The 16,299-nt window shown below is 41.4% G+C and overlaps 1 long non-coding RNA gene across 1 annotated transcript in view; it reads right to left on the bottom strand.

Moving 5' to 3' along the window:
- LOC117951394 overlaps nucleotides 1-14,440 on the bottom strand; it is a 19,557-nt gene extending 5,117 nt beyond the window's left edge. The window contains exons 1-3 of the long non-coding RNA XR_004658159.1: nucleotides 14,386-14,440; nucleotides 13,896-13,898; nucleotides 8,172-8,178 (exon numbers count right to left, since the gene is read on the bottom strand). This is a non-coding gene — a long non-coding RNA (uncharacterized LOC117951394). The remainder of the gene's footprint in view (nucleotides 1-8,171; nucleotides 8,179-13,895; nucleotides 13,899-14,385) is intronic.
- Nucleotides 14,441-16,299: the final 1,859 nt, after the last annotated feature.

Genomic DNA, 16,299 nt, shown 5'->3' with positions numbered 1-16,299 from the left:
CGATAAGGTTATGTAAATTTGTGTGTCATCCGCATAACTATGGTAACTTATTTTGTTGTTTTCCATAATCTGAGCCAGCGGAAGCATGTAGATGTTAAACAGAAGAGGCCCCAGAATGGAGCCTTGGGGGACTCCACACGTCATATTTGTGTGTTCAGATGTATAATTACCTATTGACACAAAGTAATCCCTATTCTTTAAGTAGGATTCAAACCAGTTTAGTACTGAGCCAGAAAGGCCAACCCAGTTTTCCAATCGGTCTAGTAATATGTCATGGTCGACCGTGTCAAATGCAGCACTGAGATCAAGTAATACTAAGACTGAGATTTTGCCACTATCTGTGTTAAGGTGGATGTCATTTAAGACTTTGACAAGAGCCGTCTCAGTGCTGTGGTGTGGTTGGAAACCCGACTGAAAGGTATCAAAACTGTTGTTTAGTGACAAGAAGTGGGTGAGTTGTTGAAAAACCGCTTTTTCAATGATTTTACTTAAAAACGGAAGGTTTGGTATTGGCCTATAGCTGCTCATTAGTAATGTGTCTAGATTGTTCTTTTTTAAGAGTGGCTTGTTAACTGCAGTTTTCAGGGCCTGTGGAAAGATTCCTGAAAGAAGAGACATGTTCAGAATCTGTAGAAGATCAGAAGCCAAACAATTTGAAACATTTTTGAAAACACCTGTTGGTAGAGTATCAAGGCAACAGGAGGAGGATTTCAGATGTTGTATAATGTCCTCTAGGTTTTTATGGTTGACCGTATGAAATTCTGTCATACTGGAACTAGTTTTGCTTGAACACTGTGACAGCACACATCCTGTACTTGATATGGAGGCACTGACTGTTTGTCTAATCTTCTGAATTTTATCTTTGAAGAAGGAGGCAAACTCATTGCAGGCCTTGGTAGATAAAAGTTCAGATGCTACTGGTACTGGAGGGTTTGTTAATCTATCGACAGTAGCAAACAAAGCGCGTGAATTATTATTGTTTTTAGAGATAATATCAGAGAAGAAGGACCGCCTTGCATTACTTAGTTCCAAATTTTAAATGCGAAGTCTCTCTTTATAGGAGTTATAATGGACCAGGAGATTTGTTTTTCGCCACCTTCGTTCAGCTTTCCTACACTCTCTTTTTTCTGTTCTCACCAGTAGGTTATTTCTCCATGGAGATCTTTTCTTACCAGAGACAACCTTTACCTTAGTGGGAGCAATGGCATCAATAACATTTCTAATTTTACAGTTGAAATTATCTACAAGCTAAGTCACTGATAGCCCAGAGAGGACGGGTGTGGATGAGAAAAGCTGAGTAATTGTTTCACTGGTGTTTTCAGTGATATACCGTTTTCTGATTGTCTTTGTTTGGACACAGAGATAGTGCCGCTGAAAAAAACACAGGAATGATCAGAGAGAGCAACGTCAGTCACCGCAACCTTGGGAATGTTCACACCCTTGGAGACTATCAGGTCCAGAGTGTGCCCTTTATTGTGCGTGGGCTCCGTCACGTGCTGAGTCAGTCCATAGTTCTCAAAAACACAACACAGTTATTTGCTCCCCCTGTCCTGGGGGTTGTCAACATGAATGTTAAAATCACCCGCAATGATTACACAATCAAAATTAATGCAGATTATAGACAACAGTTCAGTGCACTCATCAATGAAGGTTGCACAATATTTAGGTGGCCTGTAGATATTTAGAAATATCGCTTGAGGGGAAGATCTTAATTGAAGAGCAACATATTCAAAAGAAGCAAAATGTTCATAACATATTTGCGTACAGTGGAAGGAGTCATTAAACAAAGTGGCGACTCCCCCTCCTTTTTTATTCACTCTATTCTCGCTCATAAAACTGAAGTTAGGGGGAGCTGTCTCAATAAGAATAGCAGCGCTGTTATGGTCTAACCAGGTTTCAGTTAAAAACATAAAATCTAGATTGTGTTTGATAATAGAATCATTGATTAAAAAAGATTTTCCTGCCAAAGACCTGTCGTTTAGTAAGGCTAGTGTTAGTGTGTTTTCATTTTTTGCGACAGGCTGTAGCTGACGAGGAATGGATGCTAAATTTGCTAAGTTTGCAGTTAAGTGCTTATTCACCGTTCTTTTTCTATTACCTATCACAACATAAATTGAGGAAGAATTGAATCCACAGGGCCCGGGCTTGTCTTGGAAAAAGTCATGAGTGTCTCTAGCCCTGGAGCCAAGGCCCGGCACAAATCGGTTCATGCTTACATGATGTTGCACACAAGCGTCCTTATCAGTTTTAGTGGAAGGAGTTTTTTTACCTCCTGGCAGAGGAGTTTAAAAAAAGCTAATTGTCTAGTTAGACTACAAACACAATAGTAATAGCACTTTGTCAAGTTATTTGAATGCTGTTCTTTGAAAAACGTACATTTTAGTCACAATTTTATTCTTAGATGTTGATTAAATAGTGACATAATTGCATTTTGTACTATGTCTGCTTTCCTTACCAGTCGCAGCTTAACAAAGACCTTAAAATGTACTGCTTTTTATAAAAAGATACAATTAATATTGAGCAGAATTGAGTTCAACCTTTTGGTCCGGCCGTAAACAACAGTCTCTCATGTGGCCCCTCGGGGAAATTAATTGCCCACACCTGATCTAAGGCCTCAACAAAAGTAGATTTTATGGAACACACCATAAAAACATCTGTAACAGAATCTGTAGCTGCAACAGAGACACATACAGTAGCATTCTCAGATAAATTTGTGGTGTTCGTTATGGACTTGGTGGAAAGTCTTCTGTTTGGATTTGCTCTGAAGTTTTATTTGATCTATTTTTGTACACAGTCTTCTCAGCAGCAGTGTGTCGACAGAAAGCCGGACTCACAAATGTTAAATCTTTTGCCTCTCTGTTCCTCTTGGTTTGCTTTGGTACAAAGCACCACAACCAGCATGTTAACCACAATGCTGTATTCTTTGCACTGAGAAGCAAAGATTGTGAAATCAATGTTTTTCAGTCTTGGGTCGTTTTGTGAATATACAGTAACATGTCAGATGTTTTTGGAGTTGTTATCAAGTTGCATTGAAATAAGCAAGACAAATTCCACTGTGAACTGCCCACCATGTAAGTAACACTGGATATTTCAATCAACTCTACAACAGTGCTGATAGGGTAATTCATGATTATTTAATTAGGTATTTTTAATATGGGAACCCCAGTGACTTAACTGTGTAGGGAGTCTTATTGAGTATTGATTGAACTTTCACTGAGCCTTATTTTGTACATTGGCTTAAGTCTTAGTTTATCAGTTCAGTTTAATAACCTTAGCTGTCACTGCTTCACCACAAAACACTTGGAACATTTCTTAATCCGCTTCATGATCTGAAATCTCAGAACAGAAAAAAACATTCTCCACACATTTCAAGATAACAGCTATTATGACTGTGAATCCATCTTCTTTATCTTCCCAAGTAATCTGTATCTGTACAGGTAGGATTTCATGGATAATTAAATGCTTCCTTTTTTCTTTTCTTAAAAATAAAAAATGTATCTGTAATATTTTAGATACGAAAAACTGTAAAACAAATATCAATGCCATTATGCATTTTCAATTCCTTATAACTAACATTCTAATGCAGTAAGAGTTGTTTTTTTGTGCTTGGTACATTTTTACGGAGAGGATGTTGTTGCTTTTTCAACGTTTTAGTAGTTTTTTTTCCCAACTGTTTCAAAAGGTTATTTTTGCCCATTTTTTGTCAAACTTTTAAGTTGCCTTTCTGGAAGTATTTTTTCAAAGTTTTTGTTGAGTAATTTTTTTATGATATCCTTTTTTTGTGAAAAACAACGTTTTTGTTACTTTTTCCTTGTTTAAACACATGCAGACGTGTCCCGGGAGCTCCCTAGATAGTTGTAGATCTCAACCCCCCACACACAATGTTGAACCCAAAGTTACGCCCTTGATGCATGCACATACTTAAGCGCAGCAGTTTGTAATTTTGTGTTATTGGTAGAACCTCTTAGCCAACAGCTCTGTCTGGTAATATAAGAGCTGTATTAAATTAGGTTCAAGTTGCTAAGGCAAACCAAACATTTCCCGGTATATCTAGAGTGGGCAACTTGTGTCTTTTATTGTGAAGCAGCCCACATTTGGACAGTGTCCAAATATAAACCAGCTGCCCTGCTTTATTCAGAGTGCTCTGGGGCCTGTAGAAGTAAACGCATTACCAGTAACTGTAACTGGCGATAGCAGTGACAGAGATCTAAAGTAGGCTGGATGATTTTTACAAAAATTCATATCTCAGTATTTTTCCGGTAAATGTATATCTCTGTATTGTTGTTTTATAAAGTGGGCTAAATGTTGTAAGTCAAAGCCACATGTGAGACGTGAGATTATTAAAACAGACTGTGATCAAAATAAAAAGCAAAGACAGGGTTTCCGTCCCAGTTTAAGAAATGTACAGCTGCAAAATGTTTATTTTATTTTTTAATCAAGAGAAGGTAATTACAATTTAAAATGGTTCTCTGTCTAGCCCTGCAGTCCCAAGTCGAAGTGAACCTCAGCAAGACACAACCCTGAGTTGCCCCCGATGTGCATTGGTGTGTGAGTGTGTATCTGATGAGCAGGTGGCACCTTGTATGGCACCCTTGGCCATAGTGTGTGAATGGTGAATGGTCCCTGTACTATGGAAAAGCACTTTGAGTAGTTGTTGTTACTAGAAAAGTGCTTTATAAGAACATTCCATTTACATTTACATCTTTGAAACTGGTACAGTGAGGATAAAATCAATTTTGTGGTTTAAATTATGTAATAAACTTAAATGGAGATTCCACCGCTGGAAAGATGAATATCTATTTAAATTAGGTCATTTATGTAGCAGAAATGTGAAATTACTTTAGAAATTGGTGCCTTCTACACCGAGAAAGGCCAGTAAATGTATTTTTGGCTCATATGGATGAAAGACAACAACTCCTAGGATGCACTTGCTTCACTTCCCATTCGAGGCCACTCCCAAGCCACGCCTACCGGTTATAGACGCCAGTCAAAGTCAAGTGGGTTTAATTGTCATTTCAACCATATAAGCTGTATAGTGAAACAAAAAAACATGTTACCATGGCTCCAGTGGTGTTACAAATTTAAAATATATATAAAGAACATTTTATATAAACGATATTATATAAAAACATTATATAAAAACGACATTATATAAAAAATGACATTATATAAAAACAACATAGAGACAGGTTACATTTACTGCACACACGTTATAGACTATACATAAAGTGAATTTACTATTTAAAGGAGAGCATTTAAGACAGACAAGGAACACGCCGGGAATAATTTTTCTATATTTGCGTGGAATATAGAATGGTCAGAAACTCCACCAGCGGTGAGCAGTAGTAGTACAAGCCTCGCATTTCTGCACCAGTTCGTGTTAACATATTCACAGTCTTACCCGCTCAGAAGGCTAGCAGCCCTGGTGGCTGGATAGCAGAGTCAAGTACTTGCAAATTATCATTCAATTTCTAAACTTCCTTTCTTGTCCAAGGCTTTAGAGAAGGCAGATCTCGTGCAGATTCAATTGTTTTTTGATCTGCATGGTATCCTTCTAGTCTGGTGTCAGAGCATGTTATAGCACAGAGTCTCCACTTATGAAAGTTTTTAATTATCTTTAAATCTCAGCAGACTGGAGATTCGCCATCCTTATGCTTTTAGATCTCACAGCAGCTTTCAACACTGTTGACCACAGTGTTCTTATCTCCTGTCTCAAGCACAACGTGGGGATTAAAAGCACTGCACTAGAATGGTTAGATCATATCTATCAGAGAGATTGCGCATTGGTAACAAAGCAACAATGGGCTCTTGAAGTTTTGACCTCTCCTGGCTCCACTGTGGTGTCAGGTTACAGCCTGTTTCCACATGGTCATTACTAAGGACGTAACATTTGTGTTGTGGTCTGCTGCATTCCCCAACATGTTGTGTGTCTCCCCTTTTCTTCCCTATGTGTTGTCTGTTTGCCGTGAGGGCGTTTCCGGGAGATTCAGAGGCGTGGCTTCCATCAGCATTCCGTCTTCCACTCAGCTGTTCCTCATTACTCATTATCCCACTGCCATTCATAAACCCGGGCTGACCGTCTCCTCAGCGCCAGATCGTTACATGCGTTAATGTGATAACTAGGCCCCAGTCGTATTCACTCGTGTTTACTTCTACCAGTGTACTCTTTCTTACCTTGTGTTTTCCTCGCAGATCGGTCCGTTGTCCGTCGGTGCTGCCTACCATCCTCTCAACCACCTACCCTCAGTCTGCGTCTGTGTTTGTACTCCTCCGCTCCCATAAAACCACCTGAACTGTACCCTGTCTTCGTGCATCTGTTATCTCTGTGGTTCTGTCTTACTGAAACGTAACAATTTGTGGAAAAAATACATTTTGTAATATTGGATTGTATTATCAGGAAGCACTCTATAAACATTAATTGTTATGCAGATGATACTCAATTATATCTATCAATTAAGCCGGATGAAACTAATCAGTAAGCTAAACTTCAAATGTGCCTTCAGGATATTAAGACCTGAATGACTTCTAATTTTCTAATGTTAAACTCAGATAAAACGGAAGTTATTGCTCAGGGACCCAAGCACCTCCGTGACGCATTATCCAAAGAGATAGTTACGCTGGATGGCATCACCCTGGCCTCCAGCACCACTGTGAGGAATCTTGGAGTTATCTTTGATCAGGACATGTCCTTTAATTCCCACATAAAGCACATTTCAAGGATTGCCTTCTTTCACCTACGTAATATTGCAAAAATCAGGAATATGTCTAAAAATGATGCAGAAAAAATAGTCCATGCATTTGTTACCTCTAGGCTGGATTACTGCAATTCTTTGATATCAGGCTGCTTGAAAAAGTACACAAAAACTCTTCAGCTGATTCAGAATGCTGTAGCACGTGTTCTGACAGGAACCAGGAAATGAGATCACATCTCTCCTGTTTTAGCTTCTCTGCATTGGCTTCCTTTAAAATCTAGAATATAATTTAAAATCCCTCTTCTCACCTACAAAGCTCTTCATGGTCAGGCACCATCTTATCTTAAAGAGCTCATAGTAACTTACAACCCTACAAGAGCACTACGCTCCCAGAGTGCAGGGTTACTTGTGGTTCCTAGAGTCTCTAAAAGTAGAACAGGAGCCAGAGCGTTCAGTTATTAGGCTCCTCTCCTGTGGAACCAGGTTCCAGTTTGGGTTCGGGAGGCAGACACCGTCTCCACATTTAAGAGTAGGCTTAAGACTTTCCTCTTTGATAAAGCATATTGATAGGGCATACAAATTGAATATAGTTAGGGAGTGAGGAGTTGCAGCGTCCGCCTAACCCGGCCCACCTGCTTCTCGTCGTAGTTGTCAGCTATTTCTATCAAATAATCAAGCATATAATAAAACTAAAAGGGAGACTTGGCATACAGCCCGATCCGGTTGGGGAGAGTTCTAGCCCGACCAGGCTCCTCTCTTTACCCTGTCTCTCTTGGTTATGCTTTGATAAAGCTTATAGTTAGGGCATAGAATTGGATACTGTTAGGGAGTGAGGAGTCGCAGCGTCCGCTTAACCCGGCCCACCTGCTTCTCGTCATAGTTGTCAGATTTATCTATCATATAATCAAGAATATAATAAAACTAAATGGAGACTTGGCATACAGCCCGATCCGGTTGGGGAGAGTTCTAGCCCGACCAGGCTCCTCTCTTTACCCTGTCTCTCTTTGTTTTGCTGTAATAGTTTTAGACAGCTGGGGACATCCTTTGATACACTGAGCTCCTCTCTCCTTTATCTTTCTATCTTTTCATTTATGTGCATCCATGTCCCAGAAAGGCTTGTTACTAACCTAGCTCTGGGGAGTCATTCCCCAGAGTCCTTATGTTCTTTTTCCCCAGCATGTTCCCTTGGATCAGGGAGGCTCCAAAATCATGGTAGCAGCTGTCGCCATGGTCCCGCTAAACGTTCTGCGATGCCATGTTCATCTGCTACACTCTGCGGTGCCCAGCTACATCCTGCTGTGCCTTGTAATGCCGCACAGTGCCCTGCTATGCCATGAACTACTACAAAGAACTGCTACAAACTACTATTTTTTCAATTTTTGTTATTTCCACTAACCCCAGCCGGCCTGTCAGACACCGCCTACCAAGAGCCTGGGTCTGTCCGAGGTTTCTGCCTAAAAGGAAGTTTTTCCTCGCCACTGTCACACTGTTGCTTGCCCTGGAGGAAACTACTAGAACTGTTGGGTCCTTGTAAATTCTGGAGTGTGGTCTAGACCTACTCTATCTGTAAAGTGTCTTGAGATAACTCTTGTTATGTATTGATACTATAAATAAAATTGAATTGAATTGAATTATGAGTTCAACAATGGACTTGTGTGGACTTCACCGGAAAACAGGAAATAAACAGAGGTGTGGATTAACACAACATTTGTGCCTTTCTGTCACATCTACAGCAGTCAGATTCACTGTGTGGAAGGAATCACTTCACATAGGTAGGCACTTTTAATGACATTTTGAACATGTTTTGAGGTTAATACACGTTCAAAACTTGCCCTGTTTAAGCCTATTGGGTGCTAACTCTAGCAGGAGGATAACACGGTGTAGGCAGCACTGATTGGTTTCATTTTTCTCTCTACTGACCGCATTCCACATTTACAACTAGCACAGCTACGTGTTGAAATCAACCGGAACTCTCTTTTAAGGTCAGCTGACCAGCTACTCCTTGTTGTCCCTAGAACGCGACCCAAAAATAGGGGAGATGGAGCGTTCTCAGTCGTGGCCCCGAGGCTGTGGAATGAATTTCCTCTGCATGTCAGGCCGGCCCCCAGCCTTCACATTTTTAAATGACGACTTTAAAATGAACTTTTATTCATTGGCCTTTAAACCTTTTTGAGAGTTTTACTCTGTATTTTGTAGTTTGTTCTTGTTTTAAATGTTACTTTTTGTTACAAGTGTTTTTACATCTGTCCCTCCATCATGTCAATGTTCAGCCCTTTGGTCAGATAAACATTTTACTTTCTACTGCAGCAGCTGCTCCAGCTGCCCGTGTATTGTATGGCTGACACTATTTTGAAATTCTGGGAGTGAGGTCCCACCCTCTATGGGCGAGTGCGGAACTAGCTGGCTGTCCCTTGGGTCGAAAAATGCCTCAGATGACGCTAAATGACGATTTACGGGTTTCTACCAATACAAAGCCTAACGCTTATCAATAAACAATCCCTTTGGTGATGAGTTGAAAGTGTGTACGTCTCTGGTGAGTTTAATAAAAACTTTAAAATCTAAAATAGTTAAGAATTATAAAGTAATTTGATTAAAATGTAGAATTGATTGTACTCAATCAATTGCGTTTAATTTATTAATTTATTGGATTTATTCTATCATAGGATAGGCAAACATAAGCCTTGGCGTCAGCGTATTCCTTTTTGGTCTATCTACGGTGGCAAAGTGTGGGAAATATTTCTTTTTTTTATGCATGTTAACCAAAATAGAAATTATTCATCATCATAGTCAACACATGTAAATAAAGAATTATCTAAAAACAAAAGCCTAGGCTATATTCAAAAGAAAAAATACTATCTATGACAAAGCTTCTTTACTACTTTTTTTAACTGCAATAATAGACTGGTTAAAAGAGAGAGAGATAGAGAGAGACAGAGAGAGGAGTGTGACTGACTGAAGTGCATAATGCAAAAAACTTTCTTTGATCGTGAAGCCAATTGTTTCAGTACAATCCTCTGGTTTATCTGAACTACACTGCCGACTGGATTTTCTATTCACAGAGTGGCGGCTAATTTATTAGATTTATCGGTCTAGTGCGGGTTAAATGCTCATCAACAGGTCAGCGGCTTTAAAAACATCTTGTTTTTTGAAATGTCTGTATCATCACGTAACTATTATAATGTGGCCATGGGTCACATCTCTCGCACTTGTCCAGCAGGCTCCGTCTCACACGCAGTTACTGATAGAACTGAAGTTAGTTGCATTCAGTAACTTCTTCTGTGTTTTTCACCGTGGCGGCCACAAATAAACGTAGGCTAAAGTTACCAGCGGAAAAACTGGTACAAATACAGGTTTTCCTCTCATGCTTAACAATATACAGCTGTAAATAACAATTAAATCTGTGGACAAATGTTAGCAGTGTGGGCCGGCGCTGTGCTTCGCCAGAGCTGTGTGTGACTGAATAACCTGTTCTCACTCCCAAGTGTTAAAATACAGACATTTGGTCAGTTGCTCTCAGCGTCAGATCCAACGCGAAAATCACCCTTCATTGTATGTATAGAATGCAACGGGCATGGCAATACCTCAACCGCAGTGCTGTAAGATGACGTAGTATTAAGAACAGTAGCGAGCAGTATGACGCGGGTAAGGAGGTTTTTCTTGTGCTGCATGTCAATTAGTACATCTCAACCCAGAGCGTCAAACGTGACGTCAAGATTGCAGATGCTAAAGGAGACTTTAATTGGGAATAACAAACGCCAAAGGAACATGACTAAGCGTCCGCATTTTAGGGAGAGTGACAATGTGTTGGACTGAGTGGGGGGGTTCTGTACATAGAGTGAGAGGAGAGCAAACACAGGCAGGGAACATTACACAACATTAACCCATATTGATATTACGGTATTCTCATTTGTAATTCAGGATTTAGGTATTTTAGGGTAAAATACAAAAATAAAATACAAGCTTTTATATTCAGATAATTGGCTGCTGTGATAAAAAAAACTAGCAGGGGAGCAGACTTGAGTGAGTAGTTGCATTTTGATGTGAAAGCCTGCAGTTTCTCGTTGATAATGTGACATCCCAAGAGGCTTTATAACCATCTGCTTTGGGAGCTGACCATCTCTCTCTATAGGCAGTCATCATTTTGTCTACTTTTTTTGTTTCCACTCTCTCTCTCTCTCTCTCTCTCTCTCTCTCTCTCTCTCTCTCTCTCTCTCCACCCACAGCTCACGGACTGTCTGTCTTTGCTTAGGGCTTCTAACGTCTGGACTCCACTCATGTGAAATCAAGCTAAGCACATTCAGAAAGGCAGGAAACTAGCTTCTTATTATTCTGTCGGTCAAAGGAAAGGGGTGTAGCCCTCCACAATAAAATTACAAATCTCTGGAGACACAGTCCACGATTTTGTACAAAAATGTTACAGTTGGATTTATAATTATCACTGCAATTCAAAGCAATATACATAAATCCAGCTGTGGTTTTAGATTAAGTTCACATTTAATCTTACTAGCTTCTATGAGGGTTTGCATGACATAAATTTTGTTAGTTGTTAGTGTCCATAAGCAGGGGTTAAATTGGGATTTTTTGTTTGTGTGTGTGTGTGTGTGTGTGTGTGTGTGTGTGTGTGTGTGAGAGAGAGAGTGGGCTTGTTGTTGCTGTGTTCCGTTTATTTTCATCTCATCTCCGCCAAGACAAAATAGATTTGACATTTCAAAAATCTTGAAGTTATTATCAGAGATATCATGATAAAAAATGCTTCACTTTCATCAAATGTTATGTGACATATTTCCAACTGAAAAACAATCTGGCTTGTGAGCCAGGGCTGAGCCCCGGAGAGCCCCGGCCCAGTTTAACCACTCTCCATTAGGTTCTGGCATCCTCTAACCCAGGGGTCCCCAAACTACGGCCCGCGGGCCACACACGGCCCGCCTCCACATTTGACCCGGACCCCTGACCAATACCAGAGACGGGGAAAAAATGCTACTACGACCTCACTTTGCCCCAGCACGTTTTTACCCTTATGGCCACCCATACCCCAATCATAGAACGGGAACGTGACCCCCCCTGAACAGAATAATGGCAATGACATTTTCTGCGTTATTTTATTCTGTGAAGAACCCAGAGAGGGTTATTTGATCTCAGAAAGGGTTATTAATATTTTGATATGTGTGGTGCGCTGGAGTGTCAGCATGTTTTCTGGAAAACAATAAATGATTACATTTAGGGACCCCTGCGATTGTCACACTTTTTCTGTTAGAAACTGACACTGGCCCCCCATCAGAGAAGGGAAAAGTTATGTGGCCCTCACTGGAAAAAGTTTGGGGACCCCTGCTCTAACCCATTACCAAATTCCTGTTATAGCTCACAGAACATTGTGGTTAACATACAAACCCAAATACTAAAGTGATCTTTATCAATTATCATGGGTGGCCCTAAGCACCGGGGAGAGCCACGGTGCCGCTACAAAAACAGCCTCGGGAAGGAACTTGTTGTGGTGGAACATGTACGTTTTTAAAAGTTGTTTTAGTCAACAACAGAAAACTACAATTGGACAGATAGTCTAGCTAGCTGTCTGGATTTATCCTGCAGCGATCTGAGGACCAGGTAACCATAGTCCTCAGAAATCAACCGGAGAAAAATTCTATCAAAAAGAAAGACCATATCCGCTCAACCATATAGCTGGCCAGTGGGCGCTCACTGAGCCTCTGTCCAAACCTCCGACACTTCAACTAGTTGACAGTTTGTAACGGACTTGACCAGCTGACCACGCTATTGGCTCTTGAAACAGGCAAAGTCCAATATCTTCTGAAACCAGCCGTTGGCAACTGTGGAGAAGCTAGGTCACAGGAGACACAACATGGCTTAAATTGAGCTGAGAGGGGCACCCAAATAGCTCGGTTGGTAGAGCGGGCGCCCATACATAGAGGGTTAGTCCTCGACGCAATGGGCCCAGGTTTGACTCCAACCTGCGGCTCTTTGCTGCATGTCATTCCCTCCTCTCTCTCCCCTTTCATGTCTTCTGGGGTCCGATCAAAATAAAGGCTGGAAATGTCCAAAAATATTCAAAAAAAAATAAATAAAACGGGACTGGGCATGAAAAGTACAGGAGCAGAGACAGAATATTTGGTATTGCCGAGTGTTAAGCGGCTGGGATGAGGATCAGCACCTCTAAATCTGAGGACATGGAAAACCGATTGAGTGCCTACTCCGTAGACAATTGGCGCAGTGGGGACGGTATTTCATACACTTTATCACACCATTGTGATGAAAAGAGACATGAGCTAGAAGGCAAAGCTCCCGACCTACCATTCAGTGTTTGTTCCTACCCTCACTTATGGTCATGAAGGCTGGGTCATGACCAAAAGAACAAGATCCAGGGTACAAGCGTCCGTAATGGGTTTCCTCAGGAGGGTGGCTGGCGTCTCCCTTAGATTAGGTGAGAAGCTCATTCATTTGTGAGGAGCTCGGAGTAGAACTGCTCCTCTTTTGTAAAAAAAGGAGACAGTTGAGGTGGTTTGGGAATCAGATAATGATGCACCACGGCCCCCTCCATAGGGAGGTTTTTCAGGCACATCCAGCAGGGAAAAGGCCTTGGGGAAAACCCAGAACTAGGTTTATTATATGTCCAATATTATATGTCCATAGGATTATAGGTCCACCCCTGCCCTGGGAACATCCCCCAGTCAGGGTTGGCCAATGTGGCTTGGGAAAGGGAAGTTTGGGGTCCCCTGCTGGAGCTGTTGCCCCTGCGACCCGACCCTGGATAAGCTGATGACAATGGATGGATGGATGGGAACGTTCAACTATAACATCAGGAGGCAGAGAAAATACTAAATGTGACGCGCAGATCAACAGAGAGCGGAGAGTGAGAGTAGCCAACGCTAATTGCTAAACAAAAGTAGCTAACAGAGCAAATAGTGAAAGCTGCACTACATATCATACTCATAATAGAGTATGTTGTGTCCTATTATGTGAGTAACCATGATTCGATGATTTGAAAGCATTAGAGATTGCTCAAACCTAATTTTAACGTAAACCATCACTCCTGTAGAGTAAATTGTCACTGCTGTATCCATCTGTTTAACCCGAGATCTCATATCTCATGGCAGATAGTACTGGCAGTGTGTCCAGCCTCAGTGTGCCATATTCTGCTTGCTAATGTGAGACCCACAGTGAGTCTTTAAACCATCTGCTCAGAGATCTGACCATCTAAACGCCAGGCCAATGCTGTTAAAATGTTGGCTGTGGGCGTCTTTCTTTCTCTGTGTCCTTTTTTCCCTCTTTTTCTCTCTCTCATTCTCCATCGCATAGACTTACCCCGTCTTTCCTCTGTACTTGTGTCTCTGCCCATCCATCCTTCTCTTCCCGTGCTTGTCCTCTCCTTTCTGAGCCTCCCCATCTTCCCCCGTCTGTCTGTCTCTTCCTCTGCCCTCACCCCCTTCATGTCTCTCTCTTCCCCTGAGGTGGAACTACCAATTACGACAAAATGAACCATGACAGCCTGGACATCTGCTGAAAACTGGACTATATTGCAGGGATTCATTGTCTGTTGTATGCTTAAATACAAGGAGAGTAGCCTAATGATGAATCGAAAGGCAAAGGGCTGGGCCAGGAAGAAGTCTCACAGTAGTCTAATGTGAAAGATGGACATGGAAATATCAACAATAATAATGCAGCGGTCAAACTCGGGGCTCACTGAGCGTGGTAGCCACTCATTTTGGTCTTTTGTCACACACTCTCGCCCCACATTGCCTCACAGGAAGAAACTATGAAATATGCTGCAGCGCCCAACCTTTCTCTGGCAGCGCCGGAAATCAAGTGTGTCTCCCGTGAAGTTCTTAGTCTCCCAGATAATTAGCATCGGTTTTTCATGTGTCTGTAACTTAGCAGACAGTTTTGCAGCCTGTTCACTGACAACCCGTGCTCAGAACAAGTAGTCTAGGTCTAATCATATTTCTGTTATCACACAATGACTAACATAGGGTCACATTATACACATCTCTCTTTCCAAATAGGCTTAATCATGTTATTAGCACTAAATAAATTAAAGTATTGCATAGTCAATGTTATAGGTCATATTTAAAATCATGTCATATTTTATAATTATATCCTGACCATGGATGCATTATATCATTGCATCTGTCTTTCAAAGATGTCAGGTAAAAAATAATTAAGCGTCCTCTCATTCGGCCTGAGAGGAAAGCCCCCTTAAAAAGGCCAGATTTGTGGATGCTGGCCCAGAGAAGGTGGCACAAAAAGTAGGCCCATTAGAGGAGGAGACAGAGGAGGAGACGTCCCAGGTGGAAGAGGAAGAGATGGTGGAAATTGTGGAAGAGATGGAGTAATGGCTAAGGTGTCAGAAGAGACCATCAAAACAAAAGGGAGAAATGTACCAGGAGCAGCCACCTACAAGAACTATTTTAATATTGAATGGACCTCTAAATGGCCATTTATTACTGCAGGATTTACCAGCTCCTATTACTTTCGCCAAGAGAACTCCGGTGCCCATCAAGGTGTGCAGGATGTTACAGGGCACATAGAAAGTAAGGGGCATCAGCAGGCACTGAAGTCAAACAGCACAGTCAAAAACTTTTACTTACCAGTGACCAGGGATGTAGTGGAGGCTAAATGCACGTAAACGCCGTTAATGCACCTCTCCAAATTCGGAAATGGCGTTTACCCACCTCCAAAGTGCATTGACCCACCTCTGAATGTCCCAAAGCCATTCTAAATTAAGCTTAAAATTGTTTTAGTTTCATATTGTTCATTATTAGTTTTATAGGTTGTTAAACCTAAGACGAATTCTATCATATTGCGTTGCATTACTGTCAGTGTTGACCAATCTCCTGTGGTGTTAGGGGTTTAGCCCCCAACGTCGCCTTCCAGGCAGCGCTGTCTGGAAGGTACTAGGATTGGGCAATGGTTGGGTACCTTGAAGTTGACGTTGGGGGCCTAAAACATCAAGCAGGAAGCACCAGTCAAATATTCGTCAGTCACACTATCCTACATTAGGCTACATGTCTCATGTAGTTAATGATGAATGGGTATTTAAAATGGACATCCGTCATTTTTTTAAGACAAGACAGCAGCCCTCCCCTGATGCCAGCAAACGGTCTCGGAAAGAAGCCCAACATGAGTGAGCTCGGACAACAGGACTCAACTTCATGTTTTTCAGGTTAATGGCAGATTCATGCCACTGACTCAAAAAGTCACGGCAGTGATTAGGCTTCAGACATGAAGTTGCAGGTCACCTAGCTAGCTTTTCTCAATAGTGAAATTAATGATATAATGTCTGATAAACAACTGGATGTTATTTTATGCATTCTGTGGCCACTGTTAGTGACAAGAAGCTCCCTTTGCTAATCAGCTAGCTAACTAGTTGTCTCTCTAGCTGTTCGCAGTTTCGCGGGTACGGTAAAGCGAGTTGGACCAATCAGAAACGTTGCTGTTACGCTTAGGATTGTGGGTAATGTAGTTTTTCTACGTAAGATAGTGGATAATTGTTTTTCTTATAATGTTAGAAGGTTCATATCATACAGTTCTATTTCGTATAGGCTTCGCCCTCTAAGGGCTACGCTATTGGGTTTATCCCTTCGCGCATGCGCAGTCG

This window comes from Etheostoma cragini, chromosome 10, assembly GCF_013103735.1.
Source record: "Etheostoma cragini isolate CJK2018 chromosome 10, CSU_Ecrag_1.0, whole genome shotgun sequence".
Lineage (NCBI taxonomy): Eukaryota > Metazoa > Chordata > Actinopteri > Perciformes > Percidae > Etheostoma > Etheostoma cragini.
Note: the sequence above shows the minus strand (reverse complement) of the source record. Positions and strands in the feature narration are given on the sequence as shown.